This window comes from Triturus cristatus, chromosome 4_1 (genome assembly GCF_964204655.1).
Source record: "Triturus cristatus chromosome 4_1, aTriCri1.1, whole genome shotgun sequence".
NCBI classification, from domain to species: Eukaryota; Metazoa; Chordata; class Amphibia; order Caudata; family Salamandridae; genus Triturus; species Triturus cristatus.
In genome coordinates, this window is record NC_140585.1 from 262,135,043 (window position 1) to 262,152,582 (window position 17,540).

Sequence of the window (17,540 nt, forward strand, 5' to 3'; positions counted from 1 at the left end):
CATTCAGTTAAAATACTGTAGGCCTGGTACTGACCTGCTCTCTGGCGCCCAATATAGAGCGAGTATGCTAACACCACTGACAGATGTCGATTGACTTGAGGCATTCACTAAACCTGGGTCACAACTAACATGTTCGATATCTGAGGATTCTGACAGACAGACTAGGTCTGGGCCTGATAGTATTCCAGCTTTTCGATCTTGCACTTTGGATGCCAAGTCTGAATTGTGTAATCCTCCTGGAACGTCCAGTTTTACTGCAATAAGAGTGGCTGTAAAAACTGCCTCATCCACTGAGATTCTTATTGTCCAAGAGGTCATTACTGCCTCTGAGTATCTCTCTCCTACAGGGCAATGCTCAAGCAATGCATGTCAATCTAAGATGTCTTTTTCACTCAAAAAGTTGAATGATGTCCCGGTTACCATACCTCTTAATACAAATAATCTCGAGTGGGGGCCTAACAAAATCAAACTCAAGATCGAGGCTAATTGCAAGTTTGAGGTAGGGCTTTCTTTGTGTAGTGTTGTAGTAGACCCTGAAGTCAATTCCAGCTTGTCCATTGTTTCCTGGAGTCTGGCAGAGATTCATTCAAAACTCTCTGATCCAGGGTGGTTTACTTTTATTGGAGGATATGACACTTGCATTTTCCAAGAGACATGGACTACTGACAGGATATTTATTAATGGATACATTACATACCATATTGAAGCGTTAGCTCCATAGAAATTACTGAGAGCCAGAGGAGGCCTAGCTATTTTTGTAAGGAATTCTATGGCTAGAGCCCACAAACATTTGCTGATCAAATCATACGATCTAATAGAGATCCAGATCACTTTTCCTTTGCGATTAGTTTTGACTATTTTGAACGTTTGCGCAAGATTTGTTTCCTCAGGGACAGATTTCAATAGTATTGACTATGTTAGATGATCTGGTTGGTACCTACCAGCTCCAAACCAAAGTCTTCGTAGCAGGGAATTTTATGTTACATTCTAACCATCTCCTCGCATCAGTATCCTGACCGAGGATGAAGATGAGTTCTGGGGAATCCCCAACCTAACACACAAAGCATGCGGTCATCATTCTACCAGTGCAGACTTTCAGCTTACTTCATTGGTTGTTGGGAGGAGCGTAGGGGCTTGCATTGGCATGACTCGGTCAGACCTCGATAGGAAGACTACCTTTAAAAGAGGTTTTAGTCTTAGTGTTATTGACTGCATCCTGGTGGACATAAGAATTTGGCAATTGGTTAGTGATATGATAATTCCTTTTCGGCCAGATAGCGACCACAACCCCCTGATTTTAACTCTGGGAAGTACTCCTTTTAAAAAAGGCCCCCCCGGAGGCCAATCAACAACTCAAGAACCCTTACTAACAAATAATCACCAAAGAGTATCTTGGTCCAAGATCCAAAAGCATAGTAAATTAGAAGTAAAGATATATGGACGATTCTTACCATATTTTACCAGCATCGATAAAGATATTTTACCACCTGAGATAATTCTAATAGCCCACGGGGAATTCTTTGAGGCATTGAAAGTTTTATTTCTAACAAAACCTGCTAGGAAGAAACCTTTTGAAGGGAGGAAAGATGTATGGTCCAACTACAAGTGTAAACAGGCAAATCATGAGTTGAAGATGGCAATTCGAGGTGGCGATACTCTAGATGTGGTACCAGCACAAAATAGATATAAATGTGCTCTCGCTAGAGCCAGGCATGACTGGGCTGATACGAATTGGCACGGCTTACTGGCTGCTGCCAGGTCCAATGATAATTGTTCATTCTGGCATATTATAGCCCATTGGAGTCTGGAAGGTGTTACTACACCCTGCTATCACATCCAGCCTCACTAGTGGGTTGACCATTTTACCTCGCTTTGTGATAAGGAAGAAGTTATTCTTCCTGAGGATGTTGCTGGGAATAAAACCCAATGTCTATGCACTAGGATGGCCTCTGCTGCCTTCAATAATGGCCCATTTTCAGTTTGGATGACACCCTCAAGACCATTGGCAGACTAAAAACAGCAAAGGCCCCCAGAACTGATCGGATACCCAGCGACCTGTAAATGTCTGAGGCCCTGGTATGGGCCCCATACATTAACCTTCTGTCCAATGCTATAGTTTATTGGGGAGAAGTCCTGGAGACTTGGAAAGGGGCAGCCATGATCAATATATATAAGAAAGGAGTTGCTTCAGTTCCCTCAAATTACAGGCTTATTAGCTTAATAGATAACCTGCAAAAAACCTTTGCCAGGCAAGTGCTGGACAAACTACTAGCATGCATATAACATAATGAGGTTTTGTCACCCTACTAAGCTGGTTTTCGCACCAAAACCATCACTTGCGACCAGGTGTTAAGGTTCTCACTACTTACCTGGAAATACGAATTGTTAAACAAAACACAAATTGTACGAAGCTTTTGTCGATCTACCGGCTGTTTTCAACCTTGTGCCTCAAGAATTGCTCTGGAAAGTTCATTTAGGGATGGGAGCCCCTATATATTTTGTAAACCTGCTCGTAAGGTTCAACGATGGAAATTATGCGCAGGTTAGGTAAGGGAAACAGGGTAAACTAACCACTAAGATCCCTATACTGCGCGGGTGCACCAATGATGATTACTCGCACCTACACTATTCTCCCTGTACGTTAATGAAGTACTTCGTGAACTGAGGGACTGCGCAAACGATACTCCGGTTTTGAATGGCAAGAAAACACCAATAATGCTGTTCACAGATGATCCTTGAGTTATTTCCAGGACCCCAATGGGCCTCCAGAAATTATTAGATACATTTCTGGCATTCTGTGTATCTAGCTGCTTGGAACTAATTGTGGAGAAAATCAAGTTCATGGTATTGGGCAAGAGTAAGTGCAGAACACATGGAAAGAGGGAAAAACAAGGAGAAATTATAATATTTCTCCTCGTTAGAACTTATCTGGGGAGGCGTAATGTTTTGGCGCTGACCTAGGTTTACGTCATTAAGTAAATCTGGGGCATCGTCAAAATCCATGGGTGTTGCTTGTGAAAACTCACCGCAACGCCCATGGAACGCTTCCCTGGTGCAGAATAAGGCAACACAGGGACTTGTGCTGCGTTGTTTTACTCTGCATGTATTAGGACATGCAAAGGGACACAAAGTGGCTTGGGGTGGCCTCATATATATGATTGAGCCTCAGGAGCATCAAACCAAGTGACGCTCCAGCAGCGCAAGCCTCTCATAAATAAGCTCCTTACTGCTTTACAACAGTGGGTACTTTCCATCCTTTATCGATAAAATCTTATAAAAACACCTCCCCATCCTCGACAAGGTGTACTAACATAACATAATATGTGTATTTGTAAAGCTCACATTCACCCAAGGGTATCTTGGCGCTGAATAACAGATGTTTTATTATTACCCAACTCAATGGTACTCAAAAATAAAAGTAGGACATGTACTTTTAAGTTTTAAATTTCATTTTTCACTATTGCAAGGCCTTCCTTTCCCTTGGGATAGCATTGGAGTTACCTTATTACATTTAGTAAGTGATAACTTCCAATTGAGAGCAGGTAGACAGGTAAAGGTTAGTGTTTATGGAATTGTGATTAGAAGCCTTTTTTAATGGTATTGTCGAGTTTTTTGTCACAGTTCTGAAAATGGCACTTTTAGAAAGTTGGCTTTTTCTATTTGGTGCCTGCAGCCTGTTCTTGTATCACATGACTAGGTGTATCTGGCAATTGGTCTTTGTGCATTGCTCCCAGACAGTTAAACAAAAGAAACATACGTATTGGCAGGATGAGCCTCTCTGGGTTAATGAGAGGGAGGCTGTCACTTACCACACTTACATATCACAAAGGCTCTGTCTGGGCACTCTCGTAAAGGGTTTGACACTGGGCTTTTGTAACCACAGAAAGCTGGGGTCATGACTGAGAGGAAGAGGCTGACACCTCAGGGTGTAAACCTCTATAAGCTTCCTGTACTTCAAAGTGGACACCAGGTACAAATATTGGACCCTTAGACACAACTCTTCAGTACACTTCTGGGCCTGTGGACACTGCCAATAAGAAGGACTGATGTGTTGCTGAAAGAACTCCCAGTTTGCCAGACTGCTGCTCTGAAAAACTGCTGCCCTACTCTGCTGACCTGCTGCCCTCTTGCCTAGGTGAGAAGGACTTTTCCTGCAACTCTAAACCCAAGACCCCAGAGTGACTCCAAGGGCTAGTTGTCTGGCCTCCTGATCAGACACCTCAGGGACATAATGGACTTCCAACAACCTGAAACCCAGCATCAGGACTCTGCCATCTGTGAGTCCTGCCCTCCCAAAGGGTGCCATCCCTTTCCTGGAACCTTTGAAGTTGGTCTTAAGGTGCTTTGCCAGCCCATCTGTGCATCCGTCAGGACCAACGCATCTCCTCCGTTGAGCAGCGTATCCCCTGTAGAACCAGCGCATCGCCTTTGCTGAGCAGATTTTTCTAGATGCAAGGACTTCACATCACCATTGCAACCCATTCAAGCATCTCCACGCAAGGACATTGCCACGCCCAATGCAGCCCTCGGAGCTACCGCTGTGTGACGCATCTCCATGCAAGGATTTTGCTTAACAGTTCTCTGGAACCACTGCTGTATGGCGCAACTCTTCGCTTGGACCTCACATCATCTCTGCTGTGCAAAATATCCTAAACACAGGATTCTCATTTCTTTGCAACCAGGATTAAGGTACTGTGTTTAGCGGCCCTAACTGGGTCCCTCTAGCCGGCCCGATCTCCCTCGTGGTCGGACTGAACTTGTGACTTTGTCCCGGTTGAGTACAACCAGATAATTATGGTTGCCACTTGGTGCTTTTTGGCGCTATTTATATTGAAATCTTTATACTTACATATCTCTGGTTCTACTGACTTTATTTTTGTTGTTTTGGTCTTGAATAATTTATTAATCGTTACTCTATCTTTCCAAATTGCTGTGGGATTTTGGTGCTTTCACTTTAATACTGTTTGAAGGGCTGCATAAATACTGTACAAAATGCCTCTAAGTTAAGCCTTACTGCTCTGTGCCAAACTACCAGAGGGTTGACTACTGGTTAATTTGGGGTTTGCTTGAGACTTTACTCTCAAATGGATTGTGGTTGGTGCTTGAGTAGGATTTTACTCACCTCATCCAGTTACCCAACTTCTTACAGCCTTACATTACATTATTCTAGCTGGTGTACAACTTTCCTTCACTTCATGTCCCCAGCAGTGTTGTTGCTCCCACGAGCCTTAAAATACTTTTACACATTTGTGTTGTGTCAGTGAGTGATGTGCACCAAGCTGTTTCATCAGCTACAGTGGAACAGCATTTCTTTACAAAAGGAGTCCATGTTCTTTTCCAATTTATGATGTCCTTGAGTTTAGAATTTGGGGAAAAACCCGTTTTGCAGCCTTGAAAAAGCCACAGGCAATGAAATAAGAATAAAATATTACCACACTAACTCTTGCGCTGCAATTTATTTTCTAATGATGCAATACTGCTTCGTGCAATGGTCCAGGATATTTTTGATGTAAGTAAAAAAGACATAATAATACAAAATAAGAAAGCAAGCATCCATACCTCTAATAGGGCCTAATTAATAGCCGTGGAGCTGCACTCTTGTTCTGCTCACTCTTAGAACACCTATCACTGGTAATAGGTTTGCTTTAATATGCTAATACATGCAAATAGAATTTGTGCATTTTCTAGAATGTTGCAGCAACACCAATTGGCTTTGCCAATGCCTGTTATAAATCCTTATTATATGTGTTACAGCTACTCTAAGGACATTTTGTATTCTTGGTTTTGGTTATTATTGGTAGTTCCCTGTTTTCCTTTCTTTTTGTCTTTCACCTTCAGAGCTTGGGTTCCAAATCTTACTTTTTATGATGACCTTGCTTCAATTTCACAAATTTTAAAATGCAGCCCAGTGTATAGCCAATATGAATGCGCATGAGTATGAATGTTTGTAAGATTTGTTTTGTAAGCTTGGCTTTCATTGGATGTATTTTTGTCCAAATAACATAATCTCTGTGCTAAAATATTATTCTTTAATAGTCGTAGGCAAAAAATGGCCACATGTACGACCGGTTTTAGCAGTCGCAAGCGGAGAATCGGACCGTTTGTGACCACTAAGGAGCTTTTTGGCATGTACCAACCCTTTCTTGTGAGTCGGTAACCTATTATCGACTCGCAAAATAAGGTCTGAGAGTCGATATTACGAAGGGGCATTTCAAGGGCGTCCTTTCCTAATGTATGAATGTTTTGCAACCGGAATATTTTTGCAGAACATTAATATTTTACTGTCTCCACGAAGGAGTTTGTAACCGATTTGCAAACAGGAAGGGGTCCCATTGGGACCCCTTTGCTTTCGTGAATGTGGGCACCAACATTTTTTAAGAGCCGGCAGTAGTCCTACGGACCACTGCCTACTCTTAAAAAATAAAAATGTAGCTTCATTTTTATTATTTAAATGCATCCCGTTTTCCTGACTGTACTTCAATAAAATTAATTGCTATATTTAAAAAGCAATCACAAACATTGTGTTCTGCTGTCCTCAGCAGGCCACCATCCCTGTAATTTTGTGATTCCCAATGTGTTTTTCAATTCCGACCTACCTCATGAATATTGATTACTTGAATCACTAAATGTGTCTGAGACGCATTTATATATTGCATTTTGAGAGTTCTTAATTGCGAGTCACCAACAAATCACAATTAGAGACTCGTAAATTGATTTGGTCGTACATGTGGCCCTAAATATGTTACCTTAGTGCCCAATATTTTTATGTTGTCAGATTACATTTGTAATCCTTTCGGAAATTAATGCATCTTTCGTCCACCTCACAGTCTTGTCTTTCATTAATATTTAGTCCCCTCATTCCTGTAGGAAGGTAATTCTGTCCATCTCCTCAGGCACTCTCTTTTAATATTGAGTTACACTAATGTTAGGTCCTTCCCCTTGAGAGCATACATGTTTATAATGAGTAGTTTGAAGGTAGAGGCAGCATGTAGAGCAGGCAGTTATAGAGAGGTCCATCGACTACCTGAGGCAATAGCAGCAGGATGAATACAGTTCGTGCTAGTTAGATGAACAACTTATCACGATTATTTGCATATCTTCTTATAAATGACATTGGGAATGTTCTTTATCATTTAGCTAATGCAAAAGCAGATTGTAGTTAATAAAACATTTGGCTTAGGTAACATATGTTTCTCTATAACAGGGGTGATATTTCACAACCATCGACGATGATAGTCATGACTCAGTAGGAACTTGTGGAAGGATGCAGGGATTTCTTACCCATAAATTTAATTGGAAATTGTACTTCTTTCGCCTTATTTGGGGCTTCTAGACAACACGTTGACCTACACCTTCTAACAAGAAGAACATTTTAAAAACACTTAAATCCAAATTCACCCAACTTGTGAACCTCAGGCATACTCCATCTGAGGTAGCCTTACATTGAATGCACTTACGTTGAGTACACTGCGCTAGTAATGGACCTTGGCGCACTAAAAAGGTTGCAGTATCACTCATGGCTCTCTCTGGATGCACCTGTGCCCTCATGCGGTTTGGCATTGCATAGCACCTTTAGAGGGTGTCCATCTTTGTATGGGCAAGCTCCCAAAGGCAGAGGAAGAGACATGTTGATAGTGTGCTGACACCTGTCTGGCACTATCACATTCCAAAGAACAAGGTAACTACTGTGTTATTAATGTGCATGTTCCATACTAAATCTGGCATAGAATGGCATTTTGATACAGTATAACACCCTGGGCCTCACTGGCAACGGTAAATGTCCAAAAAACAAGTAGTCATGAATAGTAGTACTAGTACCTTTAATGGTTCTCTCTGATACATTTCACATAAATAAAATGAAAAAAATACATCTAGTAGCAGGTGTACCTATTCCAACACCCTTTAAACCATGTAGATGAAGGAGGCGCGGGCACACACTCCTCTAAATACAATTCTAATATTACTAGAAATAGCATTACCGTCATATTTTAAGTGTAAATGCGCTTACAAAGCATGGAAGCCAAAATACGTTTGTGCTGCGTAGAACTCTGAATGCTAGGCAAGAATCCTCATTGCAACTTCAGGACCATAAATAGTATAATTAGGCTTTCCTGTTTTCAGTTTCTATTTTTGGTAAATTCTGGTGGTTTTTTTTCAGTGTTTTCAAGCGATTTCAATACCTTAAAAAAACAGTGGTTATCAGTGATTACACATTTTCGCGCCATTAAAAACTACAGAAACAGTGTTTTTCCGGTGTTTATGGAACATTTTGCTTGTATTATTGCTTGCTTTCTGCACTGATGGCGCATGGGATATAGACAGTGTAGGTATAGTGTATATGAGGTCCAAATGGATTTTTGCAAATTAAACTTATTGTAGTACACCATACAATACTTCTTCAGTGAGTCTTTAGTCTTGTGCGCTCCCTCTTTCCTTCCCATGTAAACTTCTGTGAAAAGGCCATCTCAACATTGGCACTTGAGATAGGCAATGCCAAAACAGCCAGTACACAATTTAACTCTGGCCACTGACATAGCTTTCCATGCCAATACTGGTTCACTTGAAGATCGCGATTCTCAGGGCAGGTTCTGCAACATTTGCGCTGATCTGGGTGTTATGCCCTCAGAGTTATTCAAGCGGTCAAAAATGAAGCAGCACTTTCGAAACTTCGGAAGAAATTTGCCTTTACGGAAGGGCTCTAGAACGGAGTACCACAGTTAGGTTCCATTGACTTCAAACGCCATTGGTTGTGAAAGGACATTTCTATGCATCATTGCAAGCCATTTCTCATAAATTGTCAAATAAAATTTCCTGAATTACTCTTCACCATTGCTTTGCTTACCAAGTGGCAAGCACTCTATCATGGAACATGTTGCAGTGCCAAAGTCCCTAAACTCCCTAAAGGTGTTGCCCAGCCTACTCTCAAGGAGATGTTTCACATCTACACCAATTATGCTGAACACTTGGCAGACAAGGGTGTTTTCAGACTATAGTTTTTTTATTATGTCCACTACAGCAGTTATGTTTTCTTGTAAAAATCTAAGAATGCAGTAGAGTGTACTTTTTTCACATCACTATCAATATGTGACCAAAGATCCACACATTTCTTGCCTTTGGCATCATCTCTCAGCAAACATTCTGTAAATACTTGCCACATGGATAATATAGCATTCATAGCCCCTTGGACTGAGAACCATCAGCTAAGGGACACAGTTGGGATGACTCTTTCTTTATTGCCACACAAAGCACGAAATTATAAATATTTGCGTTTCAGTTCCTGTGCATAAGAAAACAGTGCACCAGGATGGACTAAAAAGTCAGTAGCAGTTCTCATTAACTCTGAAGATTGTAAAGATGCTTTCTAACAGGTGGCAAGGATCTCTTACAGGGAAGAAACCTCAGCTCAGGTATCAATTTTGACAGGTCATCACACAACTTTTTCATATACGTAGATGAATCACTGCAAATACAAACAATACCACTCCAATCTTTGTTGAACTTGGAAAGAACGTTTTTGTGGCGCATTTCAAGTGACACTGGGTTCCGTGTTTTCCTAAAGTCTGGTGTCATGTTTTAAATACTATCCCAGATGCTTGGTGATAGCACTCTTGTCACATATACTTGTCACTATACCTTGCATTGATTGTTTAAAGCCTGAGGTGTTGGCAATTCACCTACTATCAATACTAATTCACTAGAAACTGGGGGCTGATGTATTAAGGATGTTTACCCATTCTCTGTGGGTAAATGTGCTGACACATATTGGGAAAGATTCTCATGAAACCAGCCATTTTACCTATCAGTGAAAGAATCAAACACAGCCAAAATATCAAATATGATTTTGATATTTCCTGATTCTCTATAGTTTATAAAATATTAAACAGGACCTAAAGCATGCTTCTAAACCCTGCATCTTTAGACCAAAGACCACAAAACTGAAAAAAAACAAAGGAAGAACAAACAATATTTTAGTGGCATCCCCAAACAACAAAACTCAAGCAGAATAATGTTAGCCCAGACTTTCTTACTGCTAGCTTGTATAACAAAGATACATTGTATTGGCCCCTTCAGGAAGAAAACAAATGACTCTTTCACTATTTTTCCTTTCTTTGAATGGCATTTAGTTTGTGGTTGTGCAGGTGTTTTTTCAGCGTTTATATGTTTTCACTGGTGAGGGCTATTTCTCTTTCAGTGGGGTTTTATCAGTAATTATAGGTTTAAACCTAAAACCGGACATCCTAAGTATAATACAGGAAACTCTGTGTGTTCTGCACTATTCCCATTATACTGTCTGATGCTTTGAAACCAGAGCCATGCAACCATGCAGGCCTACACACACCAAGGAAGTGGAGCTTCACTGAGTTGGAAACAAAGGGGGATGGGGAAAGCGTAAACTATCTGTGTCCGGTATAGAAATACGGACGGCAACTTGAAATAGGATAATCGACAGCTGGGGGCGCCATTATCAAGATAATACCGGTATTCGAATAGGGTCGACTATCCGTGATAAGAAAGCTAATAATTGGTGTCCACATATTCATAATTAAACTAAATGAGTACTTGCATAAAAAAATAAAAAAAAATATAGTGGACAGTTTAACGAAGCCTGATTAGTAAGACCTGGGTGTATATTTCATCCCAACAGCATTCAGTGGAATCGAGTTGAATTATTTTCCTGTACCCCGAGCTGCTCGCCTAATACAGTCACGTGAGGTGGAGTCGCAAAAAACCTTTTAAGGTATGAGACTATACTTGCTTAATGAGGCTAGTATTTAAGTAAAATCGAGTTGCAGGTGTAGGACCTTGGATGTCACATGACTTCTGTACTCTTTTTTTAAAAAAAATGTTATTCTTATTTTATACATAGGATACTTTGGAAAATATATGGGACAGTATAAATAAAAATACCGATACGAACACGGATGATCAATAAGAATAAGGCAAACACAAGAATAAGGTAGTAATGCAGTTATGACCAATAGCAATAATAAGTATTGATAGCATTTGTCAATGGCAGAGAGATACAAAAGGCAAACACTACTTCTTTTGCAGGTTGCAATGAGGTGCCAGCTCCATAATTTTCCTCTCCTCTGAATGAAATCGAAGATATTGGAAAACGAAACATAATTGAAACTGAAATTCCCTCACTAAGGTAACAAACGTGTAGGTGAGCTACATATAACTGTATGAGTTACTATTTGAAGCGAAGTAGGTTATACATAGAAATCGACTAATCAGATAATAAGGGTTTTATCATGTTGAGAAGACTAAGTAAATCTCTAAGAGAGGTTGATATGAGTATATACGGTATATGCATGGACTAGTGAATAGAGTGGAAACACAAAGAAAGAATTCAAATCAAATAAGAGGAGGGCAAAGAACAGGTGTAATTGAATGCTGACATGAAAGTGTGAGGATACAATGACCGACTCAATAGGATTCTATTTGTTTTAATTAGATAGGGGAGGATCTTACTCAATTAAGCAGAACAAGGCAACTCTCCGATGTTATGGGGGTGCGAGTTAAATACTAAAATAGGTAACATGTAGTGAACAAAGAGATATGAATACCAATCATCTCATGGAACAATAGAATGACAATGATGGATCTAAATAATGTCAATGATTAGGTGCAAAATGATTGTTGTATGAAGGAACAATGGTATAAGGACCTACTAAATAAGTCTTCACATGTTTTATATTTTAACAGTTTTTATACATGTGTATTATGTGTGGAAAATTCACTTAGGTGGTAAAATAAAGGGATACTATGTATAGAGGTGATGACACATAGTAACAATAGTAGTAGTATATTGATACTGTCTATATATTCATTTCTATGCAGGATCGTGCAGAATTAGGAATCAACCAACTGAGAAAACTGTATATATTTGTTGTCTTGAAAAAGACGGAAAAAGTTGAAATAATCCATCGAAACGCGTCGACGCAATTCTAAGTAACACAATCTCTACTGGAATATGGTTGTGTCATTGGACAAATAAAAGCTTGAAACAGACCATTTATTCACTGTCTTAGATGATGTGTTCTGAGAAAGACTAATGAGAGTAGTCTGTCAACTTTGTTTTCTCTTGAGTGTTAATGGATTGATGTTTATGTTTTTATATACAAAATATTTGGTTTTTTATGTCAATGTGATCCGTTTGTATTGAATAGAGTGAATGTACCAAGAGACATTTGTCTCTGTGGATATATTTTAAATTTTCATGAAATTTTAATTAAAGAAATACCTTTTTACTAAATTACATGTGTTGTTGTGTCAAGAATTGGTTTTGTTTTCCTGAATTTGGATGTTTTTAATGTGTTTAATGTGTTGTTTATGTTCAATTAGTTTTGATGTGATGGTATATTATTAAGATTTGTTCCAGAGGGAATTGATATTCTACTTGTTCAAAGTACCCTATCCCTTTGGCTCTGAAGGGGTCTCTCTCTTGATTTCAGAAATTTTGTAGTTGACCATTACCGGAAACTAGCTACACAGTCTGCCTCCTCAGTGCAACATGGAAGCAAACTAGGGGCCAGATGTACAAACATTGGGAATGCCGATTTCCTAATTGCCATTCTCTTTAAATCGTAATGAAGAAATCGGTATTCCTAATGTATGAAACCCTATATGAACTCATTGAGTTTCATATAGGGATTCCTTGTGGGTCACAAATCCACCTACCTCATGAATATTAATGAGGTAGGTCTCAGTGTGTGACCTATTAGGAATCACAGCCAACACAGGGACAGGCTGAGGTCAGCAAACCACCATGTCTGTGATTGCTTTTTAATAAAGCTATCTTTTTTTTTTAATGCAACCCTTCATCCTTAAAGAAAAAGGAGATGTGTTTTAAAAGAAAATAATAAAACCTTGCAGTTTCATTTTTTAATAGTAGGTAGTGATCCGTTGGACCTACATTCTCAAAGGGGAAGGGGTCAGTTGGAGAACCCTTCCCCTTTACGAATTGGTTACCACCAGTTTAAACTGCTGGTATAGTATTACTGTTTTGCGACCAGAATTCAGTTACAAAACAGTTATAAAAACCATACTTATTCGGTATTTGGAAGGGACGCCCTAAACACACCCCTTCCAAATACCGAATCACAAATGCGAAATGCGATTCATTACCAATTATTTCACATTTTCTACGTTTAAAAAAGCATTGTTCAGGTCTCAAACGGCCCAGTTCTGTGAATAGGGGCGTTTACGACCAGAGACTGCTTTGTACATTTGGCCCCAGGTGAGATATTCAGACAAAATATCAAACCAAGAATATCATGCTACCAAAATATTGTGTCCAAAATATCCTTATATGGAAATATCGTCTGCAAGAAAATCATTGTCAAGAATATCAATTTAAGGTAAGGAATATCGATTTTGCAAATATTTAAGTCATTAATATTGTTTACAAATATATAGTCTATAAAATCGTTAAAAAAAATTGTTATGCATTTTAGTATATAATTTAAATGTATATGTTGTACATTTTCTGTATAATTATTGTTTATATTTTTAAATATTGTTGTTACATTTTTAGTAGTTATTCAATTTAATGCAATACATTTTTGTGATTTTTAGTACTGTAGTGGGTTGTGGGCACAAGGTGGGAAGTAATTTAATTATAATTAATTAATCATTTGTTTTTAATAATATTAATTATGTAATTAATAATTAATCATGCTAATTGTGTAATTCATTTTTTTAAGTTACATTTGTAGGTGCAAGTTATGAATTTTTGGGGATACAGGGTGGGATGTCATTAAATTATAATTAATAATTCGTTTTTAATTCATATTAATTATTTAGTTGATAATTATGTTAATTGTGGAATTCATTTTTTAAGTTACATTTTAGGTGTTCGACCTCTGACAAGTATGAGTGCATTATAAAGTATTATTCTGCGTCTATATAGCCATCCATGCATGTTAGGAGGGGTTAATCTAAGGCCTGGAAGAAGACGTGAGTTTTCAGAAAGTCCTTAATGTAAGTGAATCATGTCACTTGTGGCGTTTCACAGGGAGGAGCCTTGAACATGGAGAGAGGCCCTCCGACATATTTCTTGTGTCTTGGCTGCTGGATGATAAGTATGTTGAGGCTGGTGGACAATGGTTTATTGATTGCTGACAGGAAGTGAAAAGCTATGTCGGCTAGCTTAAGGCACCAGTCATCTGGATCTCTGTGGGTGAGGCAGAAGGCTTGGAATCTCTCTTTTCTGTGTCCAGTAAAGGGTCCCTCATGAAAGACGTAATCATATCCTATCAGGTGCGACTAGGTCGAGCATCATAATTGCGAATTCTGTATGAAGTCACACAACCGTAAGTATAACTGTCTTTACAGACAAACTAGTAGGCAGTTCCATTCCAAAAGTCCCCCAGTTCGTCCGAAAATACAGTTTTCTCCCCACTCTAATATCTGTTAGCCGTTACAAGCAAAGTCCCACCCTCTCGAGAGCTACTTGACAACTTAGCTAACCTTTTCACAGAAAAAATCCAACCTCAGAGACGAATTTGACAGTCACATATTCCAAATTAACGTGACTGTCCCAAAACCGGAGCCAAACACCTGTACTGAATCCCTCCCTTCTTCTTCATTAATTCAATCCTAAAGCCTAGCTTAGCCGACCCTGAAAAAGTCTTAAACGACTGCAGAATTTAATAAATGGTTGCAAAATGGATTTAGTTCAAAGCTGCTTGTCTTATGTTCACAGAATATCGCGGCTCCCGCTACATATTTCTAGCAAAAAAATTAAGAAACACCCTCGAGCTCGCGAGGTAAGATCTGACCACCCGCTTCAGAAGTGGGGAGGCGGATCTTTTCCAGGGCCCTCAACTCTTCTTACCAATCACTATGAGGACATTATAATACCCTTGCCAGTGTACATTCTGTTATTTTATTGGCATTTGCACAGTTGCTTTTGTCACTAGTCTTGTATGCAGCTTTTTTTTGCCTGAAGTAGCGACACACTTTTTTTGTGTTTTTGCAGTTTTACATAGCGCAAACTCGACCCGTAGGTATTGGAGTACTTTGCATACGCACCAGTTAACATTACACAAGGACACATTCATTTTTGGTAGGCATGGGGAGATTGAGTGATTTGCCCAGAATCACTGGGTGTTGAGCACACGCTGAGACTCGATCCTGGTTCCCCAGTTCCAAAGTCAGCAGCTCTGGCTGTTACGCTGCATGCATGATTATGCAAAGCTAGCCATCCCGGGCATGTCTAGACAATGTAATGGAATTTTGAGATGTTGGGATCAAAAAATATAAATTGTGATAAATAAGATCTGAGTACTAGAGTAGCTTTGTAGCTTACGGTGCAGCCCTGCGTTTCATCCTGCGCTGTCGCTTATTTTAGCTGCCTATTGCCAACTCAGGCACCCTTGCACTATAGTGTCTGCGTTGAAGGGGAATATTGTTTATGTGCAGGAAGGTGTCCCTTCCTGCACATAAACAATCTGAAATGGCATTTTGAAACTTCTATGTGTGCTGCTTAATGCAAAGGATCCCCTTCCTGCACATAAACAATCAATGGTCTTTTTATTTTTCTAGGTTTGCTGTACAATGCAGCACACATAGAAACAGCAAAAACAAGGAGAAATGAAACATATCTCCTTGTTGCCCCTGTTTAAGACCAGGTTCTACCTGGTCTCAATTTTGGCACTGCCCCATATTTACACTGCCCTTGTAATTATGGGGCAGCATCAAAATCAGTGGGTGTTGCAGTGGAATGCCCTACACAACACCCATTGCCCGCCCCTTTCACGCTAAGTATAGCGTGAAGCGTTAATCCACATTACGTGGCTTAAAACTGCCTTGCAAATAATGCAAAGCCCATATCTCCACAGGAACGTCACTAACAGTGACATTCCTGTGGCGAAAGGGGCTTGTAAATATGCCCCAGTGTTTTAGACACTATATATTAATATCACTATATAATATTCTGACATGTAACCTAAATAAGTAAAGAAGAATATTGTCATTCAAGTTTACTTTTAAAAATTATGATAATTCAAGTAAGCATAAATTGTGTCTCTGCCACTTGATAGTCAGCAGCAGTTTGCAGTACTCAGCCCATATAATGCTAAGTATTCCGGTCAGGAAGAGGATCACTTTTAAAATATTGCTCCTAACCCAAAAAGCATTTTACGGTACCAGCCCAGGGTACCTTAGAGACAAAATCAAGCTTTATACTCCCCAGAGAAACTCAGAAAATCTCTGTTTGGCCAGAGTCCCTCGGATTAGGAAGACGAGGGCGAGGGGAGATCATTCTGCTCCCGAAGCCCCTCTCTGGAACAAGCTGCCGCTGACTCTCAGGGCCACCAAGACAACACCGGTATTCCGGATAAAACTTAAGACCTGGCCCTTCTCTTCCATCTAGACCCTTTCTTTTTCCCTGCCTGCTGACGGTTCCTATGCCGCAGCGCCAGGACACTCCTGGGAGTTACAGTTGTGCTTTATAAATCACCTACATAGACATAGACATAATGCTGGGGTCTATATAAATCTTGTTTCAAGCCATGTGCCTCTTGTGGGTTTCTGTGAGTACCCCACACATGGTGTTGGTATGAAAAATAAATATCTTTTAATGCAAAAACCTCAGACACCCTCAAAATAGATTTAAATACATCAGTTCCTGTTGGATGGAAATGGCAGGTGTGGTACAGTTTCCATAGATGTTGAACGGCGGGGCAGAGAGCATCCTTCCTCCAATATTCCCTGACTACGTGTCCGATGTGCAAAGGACAGTTCACAAAGCAGTGGCAAACCAAACAACTACTCGACAATCCAACCTCATTTTCCACTGTTCCTGATGTACTAAATAGACTCAGCACAAAAGCGTTCAAGGAGCAACAAAATGCCCTCCATCATTCATATGAGTGAGGCAAGATTCCTGTTTTGTACTCATTGGGAATGGCTGAGAATGTAGGGATGGAAGCCTGAGAGGGACAGCAGACCTCCACCCTTGCATGCGCAGTGACAGCATGTCTCAATCTAAAAATGAAATAGACATTCTGCAGATTGTATTAGGGGGAGCAGACAGTGGTCCTGCTGAACAGTGCCTGCTCATCCAGTGGCCCCAGCTGTGATTCACAGGGAAAGTGGAAACTGGCTGTCAGGAACAGCTTCCATTTAGTAAATTAGTACCACCTTCATTGACAGGTCGGCCATTAATGTTTCTGAAAAACATCAAGTTTAATAAATGTCTATCTATGCAGCGATATAATCTTATGTAACAAGATAAAATGCATCCGCATGTTAAAGATTTTTTTTTTTTAAAGCGATTGCATCATATTATTACGTTATGTTTGTTGCACTATATACATGCTGAACGTTTTAATGGGTCGTTCAGGGCACAGACTCTTAGAGCCAATCCAGACCCATGGCTCAGCACGCCCTAATTATTTGCCTGCGCTACCGCCTCTATTTGCGACTCGGGCTTAGTAGATGGGGCTATCGATCACTTGATAGATTGATTTGTAAACGGTGAGGAATAGTAACATGGAGCCCTGCCCACATGCACTGATTTTACAACTCTA